Genomic DNA, 10310 nt, shown 5'->3' on the forward strand with positions numbered 1-10310 from the left:
ACCGAGAGGGGACCCTAAGAACCCCTGCTCTGCATGGCATGTTCCAGTTTATAAAAGATGATGTTCCCGGCTGACTCAGTCGGTAGAGCATGTGACTCTTGATCGCGGGGTCGTGAGTTCAGACCCCATGTTAGGTATAGAACTTACTTAAAAAAAAATAAAAAGTTCCTCCCCAGGAGATGATGACAGGGCAAGGAAGCTTTCCCAACGAAAGCCACCTCCCCCCTCCTGGGGTGCTCATCCCATCACCTGTGCTCTTGTCTTCACCACACTTCGCTCTGAAAGCCTCTCCTTCACCGGCTGTCTTATTTGTCCACTAGAACGTGAGCCCTATGCGGGCAGGGATCACGTCCTGTCCGTTGCTCCATCCCCGGCACCTAGAACAACGCCTGAGTCTTTGAAGGTGCTAAACTTCATTAAATGTCCCGGTAAAGGGATAAATAGATGGGAGCATGGATCATCGTAATCTGGTCAACAACTACCCTATGTTAGCACTGGCACTGGGCTGAACACTTTTCATGATCCCTACAGCTTTGTGAGAAATGCCACCACTCACCCCATTTTACAGATCAGAAAACAGAGGCCTGAAGAGAGGAAGCCACTTCCCCCAGGTACAGAGCTACTGAGTGGCAGAGCCTGGTTTTATTTTTTATTTTATTTTTTTAAAGATTTTATTTATTTGACAGAGAGAGAGACAGCCAGCAAGAGAGGGAACACAAGCAGGGGGAGTGGGAGAGGAAGAAGCAGGCTCCCAGTGGAGCAGGGAGTCCGATGTGGGGCTTGATCCCAGGACGCTGGGATCACACCCTGAGCCGAAGGCAGACGCTTAACGACTGAGCCACCCAGGCACCCCCCAGAGCCCGGTTTTAGACCCAAATATCTCTAACAGCAGAGCCCGCGTTGTTAACCATGATAGCTGATACTCTGTCACCCCAGCCCCCAGTGAGCTCGGAGCCATTGGACCGGACTGAGACATTTTGTCTGATTCCATTTATAGAAATATCCAGAACAGGCAAATCTATAGCGACAGAAAGCAGATCAGTGGTTGCCTAGGACGGGAGGCAGGGGGAGTTGAGAGGGAAGGGGGAGCAAAGGCTAATGGGCACAGGGATTCTTTTGGAGATGATGAAAATGTTCGAAGTTGATTGTGGTGATGGCCGCACAACTCTGTGAACATACTAAAAACCATTAAATTGTACTTTTTAAATGGGCGATCCCGTGGTGTGTGAATTATACCTCAGTAAAGCCGCTATCAAAGAGTTGGGCAGGGGCGCCCCGGTGGCTCGGTCAGCTGAGTGCCCGACTCTTGGTTTCGGCTCAGGTCCTGATCTCACCAATCCTGGGTTTGAGCCCCACGTGCGACTCCGCACTCAGCAGGGCTCTGCTTGCAATTCTCCCCCCCCTTTTGGCCCTCCCCCAACTTGGGCTTGTGCTCTTTCTAAGATAAAAATGAATCAATCATTTAAAAAATAAAATAGGGGCACCTGGGTGGCACAGCGGTTAAGCGTCTGCCTTCGGCTCAGGGCATGATCCCGGCGTTATGGGATCGAGCCCCACATCAGGCTCCTCCTCTAAGAGCTTGCTTCTNTGGGCAAAATGGGTGAAGGGGTGTGGGAGGTACGAGGCTCCAGTTACGAATGAGTGAGTGGTGGGCATAAAAGGCACCGCACAGGGGACACCATCTACGATACTGTAATCGTGTTGTGTGGTGGCAGATGGTAGCTGTGCTCGTGGGCACAGCGTAACTGGTGTGACGTTGAATCGCCGTGTGGAACACCTGAAACTAATGGCCCCGTGTGTAACTACACTCGAATAAAAAGTGCTTTTTAGGGGCGCCTGGGTGGCTCTGATGGTTAGGCGTCTGCCTTCGGCTAGGGTCATGGTCTCCAGGTCCTGGGATCGAGCCTCGCAGCAGACTCCTGCCTGGCTCAGAGGGGAGCCTGCTTCTCCCTCTCCCTCAGCCTCTCCCCCTGCTTGTGTGCTCTCTCTGTCTCTCTCTCTCAAATGAATGAACAAAATCTTAAAAAAAAAAAAAAAGTGTTTGAAGAGTTGGGGGGAGGGGCACCTGACTGGCTCAGTCAGTAGAACATGCAACTTTGGATCTCGGGGTCGTGAGTTCGAGCCCCACGTTGGGCATAGACCTTACTTAAAAAAAAAAATAAAAAGGGAGTGGGGGCTGAAGTGTCTCACCGTCATTTACCTGCTTGCTTGACAAGTCACTTCCTGTCTCTGAGTGTCAGTTTCCTAACCAGTAAAACGGGAAAAATAAATGTCCCTTGGGCTTGACGTGAGCATTAAATGAGATAATCGTACATGTCATTATCCCCGTTTTGTCGAGGAGGAAACTGAGACCAAAGGAGGGAAGTGACTTGGCCTGAAAATAGAACTGGTGGGGGACAGGTGAGGGACTGGCGTGGGGCCCTTGGCGCTGCTGCATTTCAGTATTATGTAGACCGGACCCATGTCTGTGCACCGCCCCGCCCCCCGCCTTCCATTCTCCACCTTCTCTGGGGCTCTGAGTCTCCCCACTGTCCAAGCCCAGAGCACACCAAGGTAGTGAGGTCCCCCCCAGAGCATGGGACGCCCTCTCCCCAGCCCCCTCCCTGCTCCCCTCCTGGGGCCATGCTGCTGTCTTGCTTTTGCTTGTAATAAAGAAAATATCTCAGCTACCCTTCCACAGTTGCTTGGCAACCCCAAGGGGGGGTGGGGGGAGCTAAGGGGAGGAGGGAAGGGGGAGGACTCTGGAGCCAATCTGGAGACAAAGAGTAGGATTTCGGTGACATGGAGCCGGTTCTTAGTGCTAACCTGGCCTGGCCGGGAGGCGGGTGGGGTGGGGGCTTCCTCCCACCCCAGCAGCTCACACCAATAAATATGCATTAGGGAAGTGGGCAGAGTTTTTCCCACAGACCTGAAAGGCCACAGCTGACCTTTCTACCCCTTTTATGTACCAACGTGACAGTCAGAGAGAGCAAAGAGCAGGACCCCCTGAGATACCTCCCCCGTGGCCTTCTGACTTGGGGAAACTTTTCACCCTCCTCCTTCCCCTGGTCCCAGACCAGGTCACAGCCTCACCCTGCCCGGGCCCCTGTCCCAGGGATTTCAGGTGGGAGTCAGGAGCGCCCAGCCTCGGGGTCGGCCTCAGGCCCTGTCCGCCTTGGTGTCAGAGAGCCAGGCATGAGGCCCTGGCTCAGCCTCTAAAGGCGCTCCCTGCCTCCTGGGTCAGTCTCTGCATGAGGCTCCCCATACTGTGCCTTTCCCCATCCCACCTCTGCCTGGGGCCTCTTCCCATAGGAGCCCCTTTCTCCAGTTCTCTGCCAGTCCCTTCCTCTCGGGGCCTCACTTCATGTCCCTCTTTTCCCACCACGCACGTCTCCGTTCGGTTTCCCTCTTTCCCTCTTCTCCTTTGGGGTGGGCCTCTTCTTCCCCAGCCCCCCTACTTCTGCAGTGCCCCCCTTCGAAAACTAGGAAGTCCTGGGAGATGCCATTTCCCTGAAGTGACGATGGCATTTGGGGGTTGCAAAGGAGGGAGAGTGGGGGCAGTGATCTCTCTCCCTGTTGCCCTGGCTTGCTGGCCGCTAGCTTGGGGGTGGAGAAAGTTCGCTCTGAATGGAGTCAGTGTAGAGACAGGAAAAGCAAACACCTCAGCCTGAGCCCTGCTGGCCCGTTTTGGGGGGGGGGGTACAGGCTGGGGCAGGGGCCTGGGGTCATCTCAGCCTCTCCCACATCAGCCCTCTCCTGGCTCCTGAGGGCCCCTGGCTTCCTGAACCCCTGGCCCACAGCATCCAGAAAGGAAGTGGGTTTAGGGGCTGCGGACCAGCCCTCCAGGAGACACCTTCACCTAGATCTTTCCCTGCCCCACTGCCCAACCCCCAGCCAGTGCCCTTCCTGCCAGGCAGATGCCAGGAAATTCTGTGCCTGGGAAGGACGGTCTGGCACCTGAGGGCCTTCTTGACCAGCCCTTCCAGCAGCGGGAACCGGGTGGGGAAGTCACCTTGTGCCAGAGACGGCCCCAGCAGTGCCATCTGCCTCCTGGGCTGGGGGTACCCCGAGATGCTCTGCCCAGGTGAGTTCTTGTCTGGCCCCACAGCCAGACCGTGAGGGAGGGGGAGGCTGGGACCACCCCTCAAGCCCCAAGAATCTGTGACATTTTCCCGTCTGCGCTGTCTTACCCTCCGTCTGTGATGCATGTGTCGCTGGTACTTGGGGTGAGGGGAGCCAAAGGAAAGGCCGGCTAGAGAAGCTGGAGGTGAAGTCCGAGGTTGAGGGGAGACAGGAGGGTCTGGACTCTGGGGCGCAGGACTCCTGGGCACCAAGCCAATTTTGTGATTAGACTTGTGGCATCACAGAGGCTCCTGTGAGGGTCTCCTTTGAGCACTTTGGATCCTAAAAGACTCTTGGAATGAGCTCAGAGAGGGGCAGCAACTCATCCCGGGCGACACAGCAAGTTGGCAGATCTGAGACTCAGACCCACCAGGCTCCCTTGCCAGGCCGAGGGCAGTACTGTTGGCACTATGGATGCCACGCTTGGCTACCTCTCCTTCGCTTTCCACATATAGCTTGGACCCTCTGGATTTAAGGGGTGGAGAGGGACAGACTCCGAACAGCACCTCCCAGGGCCCCCTTCCCTTCCTGTCCTCTTCCAGGGTGGGACACCGTGCCCAGGGCTGGGCAACCCCTGCCACCGTCTCCTCGGACTGCCCCTGGGAAGCTATGGTTGGTCTTTGCCTTACAAGTCCCAGAGAACAGGGCGCCCTTTGCTCTCGGTGTCCAGCCATAGACCCTCATGCTGTAATCAAAGTACAGCCATTTCCTGGAAAGGAAGGTCAACAGCTGGCTGCCTGCCACCCTGTCCTAGCAGTGCCCCCCTTGAGGTGTCTTGGCCGTTGGACTTGGCTGCACGGATCTCGCTAAACAGAAATGGGCAGTCCTCACTGAGTCCGGCATGATTCTGTGGCCTTCTGTGTAGCTCACTGAATGAGCACCACACTCCTACAGGGTGAGTTCGGTTTGACAGGTGGGGAAACTGAGGCACAGAATTGTGCAGTAACTTGTCCACCTACTACCAGGAAAAATCAGCTGGCATTGGAACCCGTCGCCTGGCTCCAGAGCTGAGAGCCCTTAAATGTTCCAGCCTGCTTCTAATTCCTAGGAGGTCTCCGCTAGAGGTCATTTGGTCCAATCCCCTGCATCTGGGCGTCTGCCCGGGCCAACCTCTGTTCACAGACAAGAATCAATCTCGTTTTTTAAAAGCACCTGCTCCAAGGGAGGAAATCCCCCTGGGGGTAATCAGACATTTATTTATTCATAGCCTTCTGGCTGGGAGGAGAGGCCCTCCCACCCAGAGCTCCCCAGGGTCCAGCTGCCTCGTTGCCTCTCTCCTTCTCAGGGCAGTGTAATCAGAAGCGAGCCAGCCCTGTCTTGGGTCTCAGTTGCACAGACTCCAAGCTGTGCGGCCCTGGACAAGTGACTCAACTTCTCTGAGCCTCAGTTATCAACTGTCAACTTGAGTTCATGATGCACCTGCTTTGTGAGGTTGCTGAGAATGAAATGATCCAAGGGAATGACCAGACCATATTTTCAGGGATCGTTTCTATACTTGGTTACTGGGGAAGTCTAGAGCCTCAGAAACCACGAGGAAGGTGCAGTGTTCTCTCCCGAGTGTGAAGCCAGATCTTGGTGTTGCTTCTGCAACTGCCATTTGTCATCCATAATTGTCCTTCTCTTCCTCTGGGAGAATGAGAGGAAGAGGATGGCGCGGAGCAGTCTCTGTCATTTAAAAAAAAAAAGAAAAAAAAGGATGAAGGCCAGAAAGAGGTTAGTGATCACAGCGCCTGGCACCTGCGAAGTGGCCGGAACTAAAGGGGTCAGTACTTCTCACTATCACCATATTGCCGTCACCATCATCGCCATCATCGTCATCATCGTCATCACGGAAATCCCTCTCCTTGCAAGATCAGAGCCTCATGCTTTGGGCCTTCTAGTTTAGCCTCCTTATTACAGATTGGGAAACTGAGGCCCAAAGTGGGGAAGGACTGGCCCAGGGTCACGCGGCAAATTGGTGGCAGAGCAGGAAGCAGTTCTCAGGCCCCCTGATCCCCTGTGGGAGCCCCATCCCTTCTCCGTCGCTCCCTCCCCAGCTCGGGCCCTCCTCTGGGGAGCGCAGGGTCGGGGCCCTGGCACCCAGTCCCGCCCAGGCAGAGCCGGGGAGAGAACTGGCGGCGGTGTTTGGAGAAGTAGGCGCAGAAGCCCGGCGCGTTCTCAGCCCTGGCTCTTTGTCTGCCGCTTTGTGATGGTAAGTGCGCTCCTAAATCAGTTCTGTGACACCGTTATTGTTGCCCAGCGCGCAAAGAGTCTAAACTTTTCCCCTGAAGTCAAGAATGTGGCCGGTCCCCAAGCCGCCAGGAGCAGGGGCCTGGGTGGCTGGGGGTGGGGCTGGGGCCTCACCCCGAGCCGGGGCGAGATGTGGAGGGGAGGGGGTCAGCGGGAACAAAACGCTTTGAAATGCCTCCTCTCCATCACTGCCAACATTGTCCGCTGCCCGCGGGGGGCCTGGCACCGCCTCGCCGGGGCTCCGGCCCCCAGCCCTGGCCAGGCCCGGCCCGGCATCTGAAAATGGACAGAAGGTTATTGTCCCTCTTCGCAGTCCTTTGTCTGCCCCAGTTCCAGATGTCTAGGCTGGGACCAGGGAGCTGACCCATGGTGGGCAGGGGGGAGAGGACAAAGGGGGAGAGCACGGGTCACTGCATCCTGAGGGGTCGTTCCCAGACCCTGAGATCCCACCCAGCCGCAGCCCAGTCACCTTCTGGGCTGTCTCAGCCCTAGGATTGTCCCTGTTCCCTTGTCCCTCCTCCCCCTCCCACCAGACCAGGTTCCTGCCTCAGAAGGGAAGGCCACAGGGGTGCAGGAGTTAAGAGCTGGATGCCTTGGGAACCCCACAGCTCTGCCCCAGTCATTGTGATCTTGGGCAAGCTGTATTCCTCTAGCAGCCTGCTGTCCCCGTGGAGGTTCCACGGACCAGGGTTCATTGATCCACGAGTAGCGACAGAGCCCTCCTGTGTGCCAACTCCACACTGGGCGTGGGGGGGACGCAGGGCTCGGTGGGCCACTCAGCCCCTTCCAGATTGCAGTTAGTAGTCCTGACGATAAGGGGTAATATCCCCCCGCTCCGTGTCGAGTACTGGGCCAACCACCTCACCTGCGTTATCTCCTTTTCACAACAAAATCAAGAATGCAGAATACTGTTCTTACATCCATTTTCCAGCTTTGGACACTGAGACTGGGATGTCAAATCGCTTGCCCAAAGCCGGGCTGTCAGAAAGAGCAAAGCCGGGATTCTAGCCCAGGCTGACCCGCAGCCACCGACGGGAATGATCTGCTAATAAACACTTGGAAGGTGTTGAGCACAGAGCCTGGCGCGGCTCCGGAAGCTAGTGGTGGTTAACTCCACCCATCAGTTATCCCATTTCACAGATGGCCCTACGGATGCCCAGACTGGGAAAAGAAACTGGGGGTGGAGGGCAAGGAGCTCGGGGGAACTGAAAGAGCACCACCCCCAACTCGGATTCGGGGAACCGCCAGGGCAGCCCAGTTTCAGACCCCAGTTCTGTGCGGGCTCAGGCAAGCCGCTTTGATTCTCCACGTCTCCGTGTCCTCATCTGTGAAATGAAAATCTTCCCTGATTCATGGGAACGGTGTGAAAGTTAGAGCAGAGAATATATTTAAGCACGTAGCGCAGCGCCTGGCACGCAGCAAGCAGCTCATGATAGCTATTGTTATTATTATTATTCTGAACTGGGCTCTCATTCGTCCCTTTGAAGCTTCCTCTCACCTGGGGTCACCTGAGGACAAGGCTCCGTGGAGGGGAAGGGGTGTCAGGTTAGCAGTTGCTGAGGGGGGCGGGGAGAGCCACACTGGGTCTTCTTGGGGTCTCTGGAAGTCTCTCACCAGGCTGCTCTCAGGGGCGGGGGTAGTGGAGAAAGGAGCTGGGCCCAGAGGAGTTAATAGCTCGCAGGCCCGGGCCCAGCGGGGCTGCCACGCTGCAGCCACAGCCACGGCAACGATTTCAGCAAAGGAGCCAGGGCTGCTTCCTGATGGGCAAAACAGCTGGCTGCCCGGGGAAAACAGCTGGCCGAGCCCCAGCTTCCTGAGGACTGAGGCAGAACCTCAGAGGAGGATAGCTCCCCATCTGGGGTCCTGGGAGACGAGGGGAGGGCATGGCCGAGAGGGAGAGGGTGGTCCTCTGGAGTGGGTGTGGGCGTTGGGTGGGACCCCTGGGGATGAGAGGGTGCAGGCTGATCCCTGGGGCCGAGGCCCAGGCATGCTACGTCTAAGCAGCATGGGCTAGGGGTCCCAGTCTCCCCTCCGAGGGGAAAGATGAGGGGCAGGGGAGCCGGTAGGGGTTAAGCCTGCCCTCAGCTCTGGGTCCTGTTGGAACCGGGCTTGGAACCTGAGCTAGGAAGGAACCCAGGCGGGTCTCCTGGACTCCTACCTGCCGAGAAGCACCCAGGACCAGGAGCAGGGCATGGGCTCCTCCCCTGGGCAGGATGCTGGGCTCCCTTGAACACAGAGCAGGACAGGGGCCCAGAGAGCCCCCAACCCAGGAGACGTGAAGCTGGCAGCTGGTAAGAGCTCCATCCACGCATTCTCTCCGCCGTGGGCCCCTGTTCCTAGCTTGCTTGGCTGCCAGGCTGTGAGGACCCCCAACCTTGGGGCTCTGTCTGGGCCCCAGGGTACCTCCAGGCTGCCCCCACCCATGGGCAGGGAAGCAGCACCTGAGACCTCCCACAAGGTGGGGCAGGATAGGCAGAGGGTTAAACGGGTATAGCCAGAGCCGCCCGCCTGGGTTCCTGGCCCCCAAGCCCCACAGGCCAGACACCCCTATTTTCTTTCTGGCCAAGGGGGCTTCTCCAGCCCACCTTCCTAACCTCCAGGAAGAGGGGTTTGGCCCTACCTTGGTGTGCCAGCCTCAGCGGCCCCCTGCCTGATGAAAGCCACCCTGCAAAGCCTTTGCCAGTGGGCAGGCCTTGGAGCAGAGGCTTCCAGAGGGGGAAAGAAGGCGCAGGGGAGGGGGACCATTCTTCCGGGGTCTCTAGCGCCCAAAGCCAGACAAAAGCCTGAGGCGCTGGCGCCACCCCCTGGCTCTGGCCAGAACCGCAAGGGCTGAGGGATGGGAGTGAAGATGCTGTGTTTGGGGGGGGGTGTGTGACCCAGGGCCTGGTTAGATGTTGGTTTAGGGTGGTCTGGACCTATTCAGCCAGATGGGCCCAAACCATCATTTTTTTAAAAGATTTTATTTATAATAAATAATGACAGAGAGCCAGCGAGAGAGGGAACACAAGCAGGGGGAGTGGAAGAGGAAGAAGCAGGCTCCCAGCAGAGGAGCCTGATGCGGGGCTCTGTCCCAGGACTCTGGGACCACACCCTGGGCTGAAGGCAGATGCTTAATGACTGAGCCACCAGGCGCCCCAGGAATTTGCATTACAGTTTCCAGGTGAGGCTGATGCTGGCTGGTCCAGGGACCACTCTCTGAGAACCCCGCTTCAGCGGTTTCTGTGAATTCGGCCTAATATTACCTCCATAGCGTATGTCCTATTATTATATTTTGGGGCAAAAAATGTGTGGAAACAGCATCACAGGTGTGTAATCAGCCCACCTCAGTCCATGACCCACCATACTTCTTTTTTTCCTACCATATTTCTTTTTTTTTTTTTTAAGATTTTATTTATTTATTTGATGGAGAGTGAGAGCACAAGCAGGGGGAGCAGCAGGCAGAGGGAGAAGAAGGCCCCCCGCTGAGCAGGGAGCCTGATGCGGGGCTTGATACCAGGACTCTGGGATCATGACCCAAGCCTTTGCTTAACTGACTGAGCCACCCAGGCCCCCCCAGAGCAATCTTTTTAAGACAAATCACATCACTACTCTGCTCACCCCCTCTAGTGGCTTCCTATTGCATTAAAAAAAAACCCAAACAAACCTGGCCTCTTCCTACCCTCCCCTGCTCCCTGGGCTCCAACCACCGGCCAAGTCTCTTGTGCTCCTCGCAGGACCTTGGTCTGACCTGTTCCCTCCCTGTGGAACACTCTTCCCCCAGAACTGCCCTTGGCTGGGTCCGCTTACGCCCTGAAATCGCTCCCGTGACTTTTCTGCTCAAGGTTGCCTCCCACCCCCTGCTGCTCTCTGTTCTTGACTGGTTTTACGTCGTTCGGTCGTGGTTGTTCGTTCGTAGCATTTACCCTTCCTGGAAACTCTCTCTTACCTTCCTTACCAGTTTGCTTGCTTGCTTCCCGTCTGTCCCCTCACGGGAATGTGAG

At 56.6% G+C, this 10310-nt stretch overlaps 1 pseudogene; it reads left to right on the forward strand.

Moving 5' to 3' along the window:
- The first annotated feature begins 5565 nt into the window (after nt 1-5565).
- On the forward strand, nt 5566-5764 carry LOC117803223 (annotated as a pseudogene).
- The last annotated feature ends 4546 nt before the right edge of the window (nt 5765-10310 follow it).

This window comes from Ailuropoda melanoleuca, chromosome 7 (genome assembly GCF_002007445.2).
Source record: "Ailuropoda melanoleuca isolate Jingjing chromosome 7, ASM200744v2, whole genome shotgun sequence".
In the NCBI taxonomy this organism is placed as follows: domain Eukaryota; kingdom Metazoa; phylum Chordata; class Mammalia; order Carnivora; family Ursidae; genus Ailuropoda; species Ailuropoda melanoleuca.